Source organism: Triturus cristatus, chromosome 7 (assembly GCF_964204655.1).
Source record: "Triturus cristatus chromosome 7, aTriCri1.1, whole genome shotgun sequence".
NCBI lineage: Eukaryota > Metazoa > Chordata > Amphibia > Caudata > Salamandridae > Triturus > Triturus cristatus.
Window position 1 is genome coordinate 1,284,340,431 of NC_140590.1, and position 16,027 is coordinate 1,284,356,457.

The 16,027-nt window shown below is 55.9% G+C and overlaps 1 protein-coding gene across 1 annotated transcript in view; it reads right to left on the bottom strand.

The window, feature by feature from the left end:
- The window catches only part of LOC146811889 (sulfotransferase 1 family member D1-like), a 502,151-nt gene that overhangs the window by 276,964 nt on the left and 209,160 nt on the right, over window positions 1–16,027 (bottom strand). The gene's annotated exons all lie outside the window — the stretch shown is intronic.

Here is a 16,027-nt window from a genome sequence, read left to right on the forward strand (position 1 = left end):
TTGGGGTGGGGGGTACGCTCCATACGTACGCGGGTGAAGGTAGGGGTCGTACTTACACTGTTGGGGTGGGGTGTACGCTCCATACATACGCGGGTGAAGGTACGGGTCGTACTTACACTGTTGGGGTGGGGGTACGCTCCATACGTACGCGGGTGAGGGTACGGGTCGTACTTACACTGTTGGGGTGGGGGGTACGCTCCATACGTACGCGGGTGAGGGTACGGGTCGTACTTACACTGTTGGGGTGGGGGGTACGCTCCATACGTATGTGGGTGAGAGTACGGGTCGTACTTACACTGTTGGGGTGGGGGGTACGCTCCATACGTACGCGGGTGAAGGTAGGGGTCGTACTTACACTGTTGGGGTGGGGTGTACGCTCCATACATACGCGGGTGAAGGTACGGGTCGTACTTACACTGTTGGGGTGGGGGTACGCTCCATACGTACGCGGGTGAGGGTACGGGTCGTACTTACACTGTTGGGGTTGGGGGTACGCTCCATACGTACGCGGTATGAGGATCGAGTCAGAATACAAGCAATTTTTAAAATCACAGTGCAATTGGATGTGTGCAAAATAGCAAGAAGGTTTGTTTAAAATAGTTAAAATATAGCGAAAACAGCAATTATCAAGCAGCAGTCTCTCTTTCTCCCCCTTCACAGCAAAGTGCAGACGTACCTGTATTGTTGTGTTGCCGGTTCGCGTCGTCAAGCACTTCCGTTGTGGCGGACGCTGGCTTTACTGGACACGCCCCACCCCCTCGTAGAGACCAGGGCCTGGGGGTCAGGTATGTCCAGGACATGTGTGCTGTGTGACTTTGGTGGGGGTTTTGTGGCCTGCCCCTGGTCCTGCCCCCCCCTTTCCCCCCTCCCTTTGTTGTTCTGACCTTCTGCGGCGTCTGCGTTGTAACCTGTAGAGGAGGTCGACTGCTATGAGGGCCGGGATGACACGTAGGTTCGGGTCCATGTCTGTCCGTCGCGTGCAGGTACTCCTTGTTCGCGTCGTCTTGATTTCCCGGCAGTTTTTGGCTGCCGGAAAATATTGTCCGTGCGGGATGACGTTGGTGCGAATCGTAATTCCTGGTTCGTGAATGGCAGGCTGCGTGCATCCCGACGTCACGTCGGCGCTTTCCCGGATCACATTTGTATGTTTATTTTCGTCGGTCGGGGTTTTGTACGATTCGTACGGAAATTGAGTTTCCGTGCGAATCGTAATTCCATGTTTGTATGTTTTGACGACCCCCAGGCAGGGGGGGAAAGGGGGGGGCAAGACCAGGGGCAGGCCACAAAACCACCACCAAAGTCACACAGCACACATGCCCTGGACATACCTGACCCCCACGCCCTGGTCACCACGAGGGGGTGGGGGCGTGTCCAGCAAAGCCAGCGTCCGCCACAACGAAAGTGCCTGACGACGCGAACCGGCAACACAACTATACAGGTACGTCCCGTACCCACGCCTTAAGAGCGTGGGTACGAGTCGTACCACTCCCACACCTACGTCACCCCAACAATGGCGGGACGGCTCGTACCCAGCATTCCACAGCATGGGTACGGATATGTATGGACCGTACCCCCACCCGCGTATGCATGGAGCGTACCCCCCATGCCAACAGTGTACGTACGGACCGTAACCCCACCCGCGTATGCCTGGAGCGTACCCCCACCCCAACAGTGTAAGTACGACCCGTACCCTCACCCGCGTACATATGGAGCGTACCCCCCACCCCAACAGTGTAATTATGACCCGTACCCTCACCCACGTACGTATACGTCCCACCCCAACAGTGTAAGTACGACCCGTACCCCCCCGCGTACGTATGGAGCGTACCCCCACCCCAACAGTGTAAGTACGACCCGTACCCCCCCGCGTACGTATTCGTCCCACCCTAACAGTGTAAGTACGACCCGTACCCTCACCTGCGTACGTATATGTCCCACCCCAACAGTGTAAGTACGACCCGTACCCTCACCCGCGTACGTATGGAGCGTACCCCCCACCCCAACAGTGTAAGTATGACCCGTACCCTCACCCGCGTACGTATACATCCCACCCCAACAGTGTAAGTACGACCCGGACCCTCACCCGTGTATGCATGGAGCGTACCCCAACAGTGTAAGTACGACCCGTACCCCCACCTCGTATGCATGGAGCGTACCCCAACCCCAACAGTGTATGTACGTACCGTACCCCACCCGCATACGTATAGAGCCTACACCCACCCCAACAGTGTAAGTACGACCCGTACCCCACCCACGTACGTATGGAGCCTACTCCCACCCCAACAGTGTAAGTACGAACCGTACCCCCATGGAGCGAACCCACACATGTGTATGTTCTAAGCGTACATATTGTTAAATAGGAGGGGTGTGTGGCTATCACTCCCAGCAGTGCCCAGACGCAGGAGGGGTGGGTGCCTATCACTCCCAGCAGTGCCCAGACACAGGAGGGGTGGGTGCAGAGTCCTCTCAGCAGTGCCCAGACACAGGAGGGGTGTGTGCAGAGTCCTCCCAGCAGTGCCCAGAGACAGAAGGGGTGGGTGCCTATCACTCCCAGCAGTGCCCAGACATAAGAGGGGTGGGTGCAGAGTCCTCCCAGCAGTGCCCAGAGACAGGAGGGGTGGGTGCCTAACACTCACAGCAGTGCCCAGACATAAGAGGGGTGTGTGCCTAACACTCACAGCAGTGCCCATGGAACGCAAAGGGTGGAGTAGCCACAGATACCATGCCCACAAATTTCAGTCAGGTGCACAAAGACCCTGCAGTACATGTAACACATGTGTGCGAGGCAGGGAGTATACGCATGCATAGCGCAGAAAAGAAAACATGTCCACATGAAGTCATGTCAATAGTCCACATACACAAGTACAATGACTACCAAGGATGCCACGAATGATGCAGGTGGAGACATCGCTCAGCATGCATGTGCAAAGTTGAAGGAGTCCGTCACACACCCAGCTAATGTACACACAGCTCAGCGCTAAATATTGGGAACACCCTGCAGGGAAGATGTCAGGGTACACAGAGGAAGGAATACACCTTGGGACAATTCCACCATGCAGCAACTGCTTACATGAACACAGAATCCTAGCTAACACCGTGTGATGGCACACAGATCCCAGGGTCCCCCTTATGACCAGCACACTACTACATTTCCCACACACCCAACACATGAACACCACCCAAAACCATGTAGCAGCCCCACCAACAGCAATACCAGCAAAGCAGTAGTGTTCCAAGGGAAAATAAAAAAATTGCTTTATTCAGCATGGGCAGTCCAGAAGTCACAGCTGGATGGGGGACACAGTGGGATGCGTGTCTCCTAGCTTGCCTGCACAGTTACATTCCGTCGTCTTCCACAGGGGTGAGGGCATCATGTGGGGTGGAAGAACCAGGCACCGCAGGGACAGGAGGGTGAAGGGTAGGCGTCGTGGGTGCAGGGATGGAGGACTCCACCACAGGGGGTGGGGCAGGGCCAAAGGCGGAGGCCAGGATCTCGCTGCACACCTTAGCAAGGTCCTCCAGGGAATCCCCTGCACCCGAAGGAACCACAGGCCCCAAGGAGGGGGAGGGGTCAGAGGGATGGGTCGCAGCGCCACTGGGGGAGGGTGTGGAGGGGGGGAATCAACCACCCTGACCGGGGACTTCCTTGACCGCTTGCGTGGTGGTGTCACTGTGGGGCTCAGGGACAGAGCGGCCATGAAGGAGTCTTTGGGGGAGATGTGGCCAGGAGAGCTGAGGGGAGGGGATTTGGAGGGAGTGGATTTGGTGGAATGCGTACTCCCACTCTGGCTGCGTGTCACACGTTTGCCCCCCGACCCAGTGGGTGTGCCTACTTCACCCTGTGTGTGCGTGTCAGGAGGTGTGCGGTGGACCTTCCCTGCTGGTGTGGTGCCTGTGTGTGTTGTGGTGGGTGCATGCTGATGTCTGGGTGTACGTGGGACAGGCATGGGAGTGGGAAGTGTGGATGGGGCAGGGGTAGGGGGTGGGACATAGCGCTGCAGGAGACCCACTGCTGCAGTCAGTGTCGAGTCTATCGACCTCAGCAAGCTGCGTTGGTCAGCCTGCGATGAATGAATGCCCTCCAAGTATGCCTCCATGTTGTTGAGGACCTGGCTGTGGCCATGGAGGACATTAAGGATCGCAGCCTGACCAATCTGCAACTGCCGCTGGATGTCCACAGACTCGGCATTGGCGGCAGCAGTGGAGACAGGGGCAGGGGGTGCGGTGCCTGGCAGGAAGGAGACATGTGGTGACCGGGCACGTTGGGAAGGGACACGAGCAAGTGGGAGGCGGCTGATGGCAATGGAGGGGGCGGGGTGCGATGTTGTGCCGCTGTCAGCTGGTGGTGCAGCCTCCGCCCACTCGGAGAGATCATCCTCGGACCCGTCAGCTTCATACTCTGTTGTGCCAGTCGACAGGTCCCCGGCTTCACTCTCCTCCGCCTCAGTCCCACTTGATGTGCCAGCCCCGATGTCACCGCTGGCACTGGTGCTCGGTCCCTCTGCTCCGTCTGTGCCCATGTCTCCCTCCGTGTCCCCCGACAATGCTGTGGGCAGGGTGAAGAGACAGAAATTAATCATACACCTGTATACATATGTCACATGAGTCCAATCTACATAGGTTACAGTGCATAGCCTGAAACAAAAGAAGAGTTACATCTACAAAACAAGGTACATATGTATGGCATGCAAGACACAGTTGTTTGACCCACCATGCCACTGAAAAACTATGGAGAGCATGACACAATAGCAAATGAGATGTAATGGAATTTTGACTGAGGAGCAAGGCCCTGGGGACAATCCAGCACTGCAGCTGCACCACACAGCGTGGCAGGAAATTGGGATGAGCAGGGACCATATCCAGGAACAAGAGGCACATGCAGCATAGGTTATACTGAAAACATGCCCACCATGACTGGCTCACTGCACCTTGAGTGCATGTCCAGACAAACATCACACACTGGCCAGTCCTAGCAAGGAGATATCAGGTTGTGACATGAAGGCCATGCCCGCACCACCCACCCCCTACATGAGACAATTCTTTGGAGACACAGGAAGCACTTACAACCCTTAGTCTGGGTGAAATACACATGGGATGCAACTATTCAAGATTGCACACAAAATACCCAAGGTGCGCCTGTCCAAATAATCATGTACAAATGGGCGTCATCAGATGATTGTAACAAGACACACAGGCAATGTCCACCGTGAGTATGAACAAGGAAAATCAGGTCAGGCTGTACAGTGGACACTTGTACTACATTTCACGTCAATATACATTTGGCCAGGGGACAATGGCACAGAGCACAACCTATGCTGTAGACACAGAGATTGTCGACATATTCGGATTACACACATGATACCTAGGAAGGAAAATATGCCCCTGGGGACAGTAGTGGCCACACAACTCCATGCTCCTGAATGGGAATGACTGCAACACACGCTACCATCCCCGCACTATGCGTACCACACACTCATGCACATCATGTCACAGGCCACCACATAGGACATGCGTGCTGTAAGGCCTCACACTTGAGAGACTAACTCCCATGTCTGGACTCAGCATTAGTGCCAACTGACATGGAACCCACAAGACCAGAACTGTACAGGGCACAGGCAAGGTCCCAAAACCTGTTACACACCACCCCCACACATGATGCTGCAGGCATTGTACACGTGGAGAAGGTGCCAGGCTACATAACCTTGTGACGGAGTGACGTCACACAGACCAGGGAACACATTGCAAGGAGGGGAAGGGAGGCAGGAGAGCACTGCAATACTGTGGGTAACAGGATCTGCACAGCACCATTAAACCCTGGCAGTGTATCCATGGAACAGTGCACTTACAAATGCTGGTGAAACACAACAAACACACATGTACCTACCCCGTTCCTGCTGCTGCATCTCCTGTAAGCGCCTGTCCAAGTCTGGAAATACCACCGCCAGCACACGCTTGTGGATGTGGGAGAGACGGCGGCGCCCGCGGTTCTTATGGCTCTCAGGTGAGTCCCCCAGCAGGACCCGTGCGATCCTCCGCGTCCAGCACCGGATATCCTGCCAGCGTTTCCTCACCTGGGACAGGCGCCGCTTGCGACCATCCGCACTCCTCACGGCACTGACGGCGGTCAGCCAGATCTGCTCCTTGGCAGAGGCGCCTACCTGTGAGGATGAACAAGTGACACTACATCAATACACCTGCAACATGTCACAGAGACCCATATGAGAACAAATTAGCTGGTTACAACAAGGCATGTCATGCAGCCAACGCATTGCACCTTTGCCATAGGGACATACTCCTCTGGGGAAGGGCAAAAGCAGTACGTGCCAGTGAAAGTACACAGGTGGAATGAGGGCAAAGACACAATCAATTATCAAGGCTCACACTGTGCATCACACCCACCCCTCCTGCGTCTGGGCACTGCTGGGAGTGATAGGCACCCACCCCTCCTGCGTCTGGGCACTGCTGGGAGGACTCTGCACCCACCCCTCCTGTCTCTGGGCACTGCTGGGAGGACTCTGCACCCACCCCTCCTGACTCTGGGCACTGCTGGGAGGACTCTGCACCCACCCCTCCTGTTTCTGGGCACTGCTGGGAGGACTCTGCACCCACCCCTCCTGTCTCTGGGCACTGCTGGGAGGACTCTGCACCCACCCCTCCTGCGTCTGGGCACTGCTGGGAGTGTTAGGCACCCACCCCTCCTGTGTCTGGGCACTGCTGGGAGGACTCTGCACCCACCCCACCTGTCTCTGGGCACTGCTGGGAGGACTCTGCACCCACCCCTCCTGCGTCTGGGCACTGCTGGGAGTGTTAGGCACCCACCCCTCCTGTGTCTGGGCACTGCTGGGAGGACTCTGCACCCACCCCTCCTGTCTCTGGGCACTGCTGGGAGGACTTTGCACCCACCCCTCCTGTCTCTGGGCACTGCTAGGAGGACTCTGCACCCACCCCTCCTGCGTCTGGGCACTGCTGGGAGGACTCTGCACCCACCCCTCCTGACTCTGGGCACTGGCTGGGAGACATCAGGCATTCCCCCCCCTGGGACCCCCCCTACAGTACATAGCATGTGTGTCACACCTGGACACAATGGCAGAAGTCACAGTCACAAAAAAGGGACACAGTCTGTGCTAGTAGCCTCTGCACTCATCTGATACCCTGGTCGCCCATACAGCAGGGGGTACTGTGGGAGGATCACATCCAGCAATGCCAGGTTCTCCTCCAGGGTGAATGGCTGTGACCTCTCCACAGACCTTGACATGGTTCCAGGGAATCAGGAGCAGCAGCAGTGTGGTAGAATCGAAATATGTGCAGGCAAGTGATCCCTCATGGGAATGGGACCTGGCTGCCTTATATCTGCCTTGCTGTCCTGTTTCATGCACAGGAGTACATAGTGATTGGTCACTCACATTTGCATCCTATGTTTCCTCCAATCCCTTCAAACCTAGCACAGTCAGTGGGTTCTTATTGTGTTTTTTTCTTCAGCATGATGTCAACCCCACAAACACATTGCAACAAAGTAGATTCATTCCAACTGACTTCTGCTGTGCACCTTCCAGAACAAATTCAAACTTAAAACTTGGTCTCCATGACAACCAGCATGCATGTAGACCTTAATACTTGTCCCTCATGTGTCCCCTATGTAAATTTGAGCTTCACACACACGTACGGTGCGTTCCGGGGCCCTAGGGCACCCCAAATGCATAGCAACGGCCCGTACAGGCGTGTGTACGGGCCGTACCACTATGAGTACGCATACGCAAGAACACCCATAGTGGTACGGCCCGTACACACGCCTGTACGTTCACTATCACCATGGGTGTCCTCGCGTATGCGTACTCGCAGTTGTACGGCCCGTACACACGCCTGTACGTTCACTATCACCATGGGTGTACTCGCGTATGCGTACTCGTAGTGATAGTGAGCGTACAGGCGTGTGTACGGTCCGTACCACTACGAGTACGCATACACGAGGACACCCATGGGGATAGTGAGCGTACAGGCGTGTGTACGGTACGTACCACTACGAGTATGCATACGCGAGGACACCCATGGTAATAGTGAGCGTACAGGCGCGTGTACGGTCCGTACCACTACGAGTACGCATACGCGAGGACACCCATGGTGATAGTGAGTGTACAGGCGTGTGTACGGTCCGTACCACTACGAGTACGCATACGCGAGGACACCCATGGTGATAGTGAGCGTACAGGCGTGTGTACGGTCCGTACCACTACGAGTACGCATACGCGAGTACACCCATGGTGATAGTGAGCGTACAGGCGTGTGTACGGGCCGTACCACTATGAGTACGCATACGCAAGAACACCCATAGTGGTACGGCCCGTACACAAGGCTGTACGTTCACTATCACCATGGGTGTCCTCGCGTATGCGTACTCGCAGTTGTACGGCCCGTACACACGCCTGTACGTTCAGTATCACCATGGGTGTACTCGCGTATGCGTACTCGTAGTGATAGTGAGCGTACAGGCGTGTGTACGGTCCGTACCACTATGAGTACGCATACGCGAGGACACCCATGCTGATAGTGAGCGTACAGGCGTGTGTACGGTCCGTACCACTACGAGTACGCATACGCGAGGACACCCATGGTGATAGTGAGCGTACAGGCGTGTGTACGGGCCGTACCACTGCGAGTACGCATACGCGAGGACACCCATAGTGATAGTGAACGTACGCACGCATGTACGGCCCGTACCACTATGGGTGGTCTTGCGTATGCGTACTTACTGACCGTACACATGCCTGTACGCTCACCATCACTATGGGTAGACATACGGCAGCACTCCCATAGTGATGTGGGAACGTACACAGGCCCTCTTAGCAGCAGTACGGTGGTTTTCACACATCACAGTGGTGACAGGCAGCACACAGGAAGGAATAGGGCTGACATACTTGTCCATGGATGGACATCAAGGCACTGTCTGGGCAGTACTACATGTGTGGGGCACAGGTGTGAAAGGCTGTGATGTGGCACATGACTCCTGAGTCGAGAGGGCACCAGATGTATGATGAGATGTGTACACATGTAATGTGTGACGGTGCGATGTGTGCCAGGCATGCCCTTGACTCCTTTGACATGTGTGCATGTCGTACTGCACACTTGTGATGAGCATCACTGGCATGGCACGGACACCAACACATGGAAGTGTCCCCTGAGGCCCGGTATAGGGGTTACCACACCTGACATGTCATTACCCACGGTGCACGATGTGACTATGTCATGTATGTGTGGGGGGTTCACATTAGGTTGATGTTGGAGCTCCCTCAAAAGCTGCAGCTGTTGCAGCAACCAACATGTGTCTGTGTGTAGATTGACATTGCACACTGTTCCGCACACCATGCCACATGTGGTATCGGATGTGAGGTGCGTATGTATGCATGGGACACAGAGTAGCGTAACAAGGACATGTCTGCATCCTCTCTATGAATGTGTGGTGAGTCATCACATGTACACCTTCATGGCAAGGTGTGTGGGCTGTCCTAGTGTAATGTCATGTGACCTGTGGCTCTAGTGTTCCGCTACCAGTCTCTGCAATCTACATCCTACTTCTGCTGATGTGTGGATGTATGTCACTCCTGTCTTGCGTCTGGCTGTTCACTTGCACTGGGACACAGCTAATCCCATGCCATGGCATGTGGAGGTTCACAATCTCCGTGTGTAGCTGGGTCTTGGTAGGAGTGTCACCTGGCAGCCATACGTGTCCAGGGCATGTGGCACATACCTGACTCCGTATGTAGCATATGTGTATAGACAGATTAACATGTGCTCAGTACTAATTAATTGTTGTTGTGGTGCACTCACTCTTCCTTGTCACTTCCAAATTACTGCAGAGCGCCGCCTCTTCCCCGACCAATTCCGGACTTGGCTGCCATGCGGGAGAATGACTGTATCCGGTGCTACCGCTTCCCCCAACGGTTGATTCTGGATTTGATGGCGAGACTGGCACCACACCTGCAACCACTGCACAGGTATCCTACGGCACTGACACCCAAGCTGAAGGTAATGGCAGCCCTACATTTTCTAGCCACGGGTACCTTTCAAAATACCATAGCTCATGTTGGTGGCATGTCCCAGAGCATGTTCTGCCGTGTGCTGCATGATTTCTTAGAGGCCATGTTGATTCACCTGGATGACTTCATCCATTTTCCTACCCCTGAAATGTTGACTGGGGTCAAGCGTGGATTCTATGCCCTGGGAGGGATGCCCCATGTCATTGGGTCCATAGATGGGACACATGTGGCTTTGGTACCACCACAGGCACAGGAGGTAGCGTACCGGAATCGCAAGCACTACCACTCCATCAATGCCCTTGTGGTGTGTCTGTCCAACATGGTGATTTCACATGTCTGTGCTCGTTTTCCAGGATCAGCACACGATGCCTACATCATGAGGCGTAGCAGGGTGCCTGAAATGATGACGCAGCTGCGCAACGAACGAGCATGTGTTGTTGGTGGGTACACTCTGTCTGTCCTGTATTTTGCGTAGACTTCCAGCACGACCGCTTCTCCTGTCCTGCTTATGTCCATGTGCTTTCCATGTTGGGGACGCTGGCTATCCCAACATGCCACGGCTTATCACACCTCTCCGCAACCCCATCACGCCGGCCCAGCTCCGCTACAACACCACCCATGGCCGGACAAGGCGAGTGATAGAGAGGACGTTTGGCCTCCTGAAGAGCCGATTCCGATGCCTCCACAAGACCGGCGGCGCCCTCCCATATGCCCCGGCGAAGGTCTGCAAAATCTTCATGGTCTGCTGCATGCTGCACAACATGGCAGTTGAGAAAGCTGTGCCACTCATCCTGGATCAAGATGACCAGGACCATCCACCCGTGGAGGACGAAGGGCTTGGCAATGGGGCTAGTGATGTGGAGGATGTGGAGCTGCAAGAGGACATCCGGACTCGGCTCATACGCGACTTCTTTGCTTAGTGGTGAGTACCAGTGTCTGAGTGTGCACGCATTGGTCCCCGTGTGGCATGTGTTGCGATGTGTGTCTCCACCTGCATGTATGGCACGTGAGTCAGAGGTGTGTGTGGGTGTGTCACTGGAGTGATGGTGCCAGTGATGGTTGTATTTCCCCAGTCATAATTGTGACCTAGCATGTTGTCATCCATACATGTGTCGTGTACATGCACATGCAAGTGGCTGTGCTTTTTGTGGCTGACCTCTTGTGTGTCTCTCTTCCCCAGGTACTTGCGCATGCCGTCTGCTGGTTGCATTGTTGTGGCACTGCTATTCCTCATGGACACGTCATCGTGTGCTGACTCAGCGTTACAGGCACGGACACGTTTGGAAGTCACCTTAGGGTAAGGGATGCATCAGGGGTGTATTGGGTGTGGCAGTTGTTCACGATATATGCACACTGCCCCTGTCGATGTTTGGTTCCTCTGCAGACATGTAGCATCACCATGGTACACATTACATGCAGATGGGTACACCTGAATAGATGGTCAGAATTGTTGACAGTCATCAGTGATGGGATTGTGGAATGTGATGATGGCATCAATGTGTGTAACACTGCCCTCGGACACATACGGTTTGCATTGGCTTGACATGGTGTGGGACTTCCACATCAGCGGATCAATGGTGTATGGCAGGCTCTCCGTGAGCAGCTGGGGGTGTTTAGCTGTTAGCCGACACTTGTGTGCCAGTTCCATGGCTATCACGCATTTGTGCTGCAGAAGGGGGGTGCCAGTGTTGGACCCACATGTTACTCCACATGAACTGTTCATGTGTACTTCGAGTTGCCTCTGCAATCCCGAATACATGACTAATAAAGGTGTCCCTATGCCTCCAAGGTGCCTCTTCTCAGTCAATGCTGGTGTGTTACCACGGTGCATCCGGCATGTCTGGCATGGTTTTCCATGATAGTGGCTATGTGTCTATGTGTCGAGTAGCAAGATGCAAGCTGTTTGTGTGTGATTAGACTGTGTATTGTGCATGATGTCCATGACTGTGTGGGTATTGTGACATGTGCCATCCCCATGCATCCAACGTTGGCCAGGCCACCATTCTCTGCATCCACCGGACTCAAGCTTGCAGGACATGGTTCTGCCACCTGTCTACACATACCTGGGTGCCCCCCAGGACACTCAACATGATCCCTGACCTCTGCGCATGACTGTTGCTGTACTCAATATGTCTGTCGGCACGGTTGTGCGGCCACCCCCTCAGCTGGTTGGGCCCATCACGGGTGTGTATGGTGCTCCATGTCTGTCTTGCCTAATACACTGTGACCCATGTGTGTCCTGTGCCAGACTCAGGCCCCAGGGTGTGGATGGTTGAAGTCAAAAGAGAACTCAGGCATGGTTAGACTTTACAAGACACATGTAAGGTAATAATACAACCAGCAGGCATCTTCTCTTCATGGTGTGACTTTTTATTTTAGTGGGGGGGGGGTTTGACATGAGGGGCTTTCCGGGTGTGTGGAATCCAAAGTTCACTAGGGGAGTTGGTGTCCTTGCCATTTGAAATCCTCAGAGTCCATGTCACAGTCTTTGTCAACATTGGTCAGACAGTGACCAGCAAGGCCATGTGGCAGAGAATGTCTTTTGATGCTGTGATGCTGTTGCTCCAGTGGGCCAGGTGCCAGGCCAGGTGTCCTGGGAGATGGTGCTGTAGCGCCAACCCTCACGGTCTTTTCCGTGGACGACCCACCCTCCTGCGGGGACCCTCAGAAGCAGGCCGTGACGATGTTTGGGATGCTCCATCGGATGTTTCCTCCTCCTCCTCCTGATCCCTCCCTGTGGGTGGTGATGTTCTACGCCTTCTGGCACAGGGAGGGTTGCCCATGTTGTCGGCCATACGACGGAGTGTAGTGTGAATTCCCGTGAACACCGTCACGAGCTCAGCCTGTCTGTCCTCCATCCTCCGTTGGTGTTGCAGTAGACAGGCATGTAGCTCCGCATGTTGCTGGGCCTGCTTGGTCTTGATCCCCTCGAGGACGGACACAACTTGGCCATGCCCGTGGTGTCCTGCCGGTATGTGTCCAGGATGTTTCGGACATGGGCATATACCGGTTCCCCAGCCAACTGGTCAGGCTGGCGCCTCCGCCGTCCTCCACTCCCACCACCCCTGCCCACTTGCACCTGGCCTGCCCTTGTGGGCACATCGGGTCTCCGGGACCCCTGAGGGATGGCATTTGCGGTGTTGCTTGCCTCCTCCTGGGTGCCCGGAGAACCTTGTCCCTCCTGGACAGACTGGCTGCTTTGTGGTGGTGGGGCAGGGATCCTGGGTGTCTCCTGGGATGTGGCAGGAGTGGGGGTGGTGGTTGGCCCCGTTGTACCTGACGCAGGTGCTGCAGGTCGTTGGACACCAGAGGGGCCAGGTTGGTCGGGGTCGTCCACAGAGTGGTGAGAGTCATCACTGCCGTTGGGATCGGCCTCCCACAGAGCCGGGTCCTGTGAGTCTTCCCCCCCAGTGTTGGGGGGTGAACCACGACGTTGACCTGTGTGTGAGAGAGACAATGTTAATTTTGTTCCATGCAACATCCATGTTTCATTAGTTTCAAAGTTGGAACATTTCCTCTGGGAATTTGGATCTGTCTAGCATTCCACTGACAGTGCACTTGTGCATGGGTATGTCCCTTGGGCACAGCTTTGGCGACTTTAACTATGTGTGGCACAGTCTTACTTGCTGCGTCAAGTGTGACTGCAGTCAGCAGTGGAGTGGGCAGGTGTGGCGAGCCGTGCATTGGCGCCTTCCGTGTTGCACTGTACGTGGGCACATGAAGTTGTTCCACACACTTCAATGATGCAGGTAGCTGTCGTTGTGCTCGTGCACAGGTTGTGACATGGCCCTGTGTTTTGCCATGGAGGAGAGGGGGGGTGCTGGCACTGGCCACCCTTGTCTACATGCACGCAGTCCACCTGCTGACGAGCAGACATTCCCACACACCACAAGGCTGATTTGCTCTCCCTGTGTCTCCCTCCCTCTCTGTCCCCCTCTCCCTCCCTCTGTGTGTCGGCCTCCTCCCTCTGTCCGTCTCCCTGTGTCTCACTCCCTCTCTGTCCCCCTCTCCCTCCCTCTGTGTGTCGGCCTCCTCCCTCTGTCCGTCTCCCTGTGTCTCCCTCCCTCTCTGTCCCCCTCTCCCTCCCTCTGTGTGTCGGCCTCCTCCCTCTGTCCGTCTAACTGTGTCTCCCTCCCTCTCTGTCCCCCTCTCCCTCCCTCTGTGTGTCGGCCTCCTCCCTCTGTCCGTCTCCCTGTGTCTCCCTCCCTCTCTGTCCCCCTCTCCCTCCCTCTGTGTGTCGGCCTCCTCCCTCTGTCCGTCTCCCTGTGTCTCCCTCCCTCTCTGTCCCCCTCTCCCTCCCTCTGTGTGTCGGCCTCCTCCCTCTGTCCGTCTCCCTGTGTCTCCCTCCCTCTCTGTCCCCCTCTCCCTCCCTCTGTGTCTCGGCCTCCTCCCTCTGTCCGTCTCCCTGTGTCTCCCTCCCTCTCTGTCCCCCTCTCCCTCCCTCTGTGTGTCGGCCTCCTCCCTCTGTCCGTCTCCCTGTGTCTCCCTCCCTCTCTGTCCCCCTCTCCCTCCCTCTGTGTGTCGGCCTCCTCCCTCTGTCCGTCTCCCTGTGTCTCCCTCCCTCTCTGTCCCCCTCTCCCTCCCTCTGTGTCTCGGCCTCCTCCCTCTGTCCGTCTCCCTGTGTCTCCCTCCCTCTCTGTCCCCCTCTCCCTCCCTCTGTGTGTCGGCCTCCTCCCTCTGTCCGTCTCCCTGTGTCTCCCTCCCTCTCTGTCCCCCTCTCCCTCCCTCTGTGTCTCGGCCTTCTCCCTCTGTCCGTCTCCCTGTGTCTCCCTCCCTCTCTGTCCCCCTCTCCCTCCCTCTGTGTGTCGGCCTCCTCCCTCTGTCCGTCTCCCTGTGTCTCCCTCCCTCTCTGTCCCCCTCTCCCTCCCTCTGTGTGTCGGCCTCCTCCCTCTGTCCGTCTCCCTGTGTCTCCCTCCCTCTCTGTCCCCCTCTCCTCCCTCTGTGTCTCGGCCTCCTCCCTCTGTCCGTCTCCCTGTGTCTCCCTCCCTCTGTGTCCCCCTCTCCCTCCCTCTGTGTGTCGGCCTCCTCCCTTGTCCGTCTTCCTGTGTCTCCCTCCCTCTCTGTCCCCCTCTCCCTCCCTCTGTGTGTCACCCTCTGTCACCTCAGCCCAGCTTCCTGGGCACACACTGTTAGCAGTTCTTTGAATGGCCCTTGGATTGTTGCTGTGAGTTTGTTTCTGATCTCCAGGCACCCATTGGGTGTAGTGTGTGTGTCTGCGCTGCTGCTGTGGTGGTGTGTGCTACCACTCTTTCACAGTATTGGCTGTTCATTAGCTGCTGTCATGTGCAAAACAGTGCCTTCACCCCCATGTGTTAATGCAAGGCGTCCGCCATTTGCTGGCGAGTCTTTCCTGTGTGGGGACACACTGTTTGTCTGGCTGTGACCTAGGCCATATGGGCAGAGGGCATTGTTGTCTGCTTCTGAGTTGCACTATGTGATTTTTGGGGCCCACCCTCCTGCCATCCGAGTTACCGTGTCATGTGTTGGTGTCTTCTGTGGCCTGTGACTTGACATTGTCCAGCTGGGTGCATGGGGCATGGTGGCGGCAGTGGCATGTGCGTGTTCATGGAGTGTGGTTGAGTCATGCGATAGCTTGGGGTGGTTGCGTGCCTGTTTGTGAGTTTGGTTGTGGATGACGTTCCCCCCATGTGAGGTGCGTTGTTTGTGTACTCACCCGGGTCTCGGAGTCCTCCTAATCCTTCGACTGCCTCCACCGGCAGTATGGCCATCACCCTCTCCTCCCAGGGATGGTAGTGTACGGGTCTGCGGGACGGCCCTCCTCCAGTGACGTTGGCCTGGTTGTGTTCATCCGTCATCTTGGCTCGGACCCTCCTCCGCAGATCGTACCACCTGGCTTGGCATTCCTGCTTGTTCCTTCTGGTGTCCGCAACAGCATTCACAGCATCGACGATGGTCTGCCACATGGCTGTTTTTTCTGAAATGGTGGTCTGTCTGACCAATGTTCCAAAGAGGTGTGGCTCGACTCTGAGGATTTC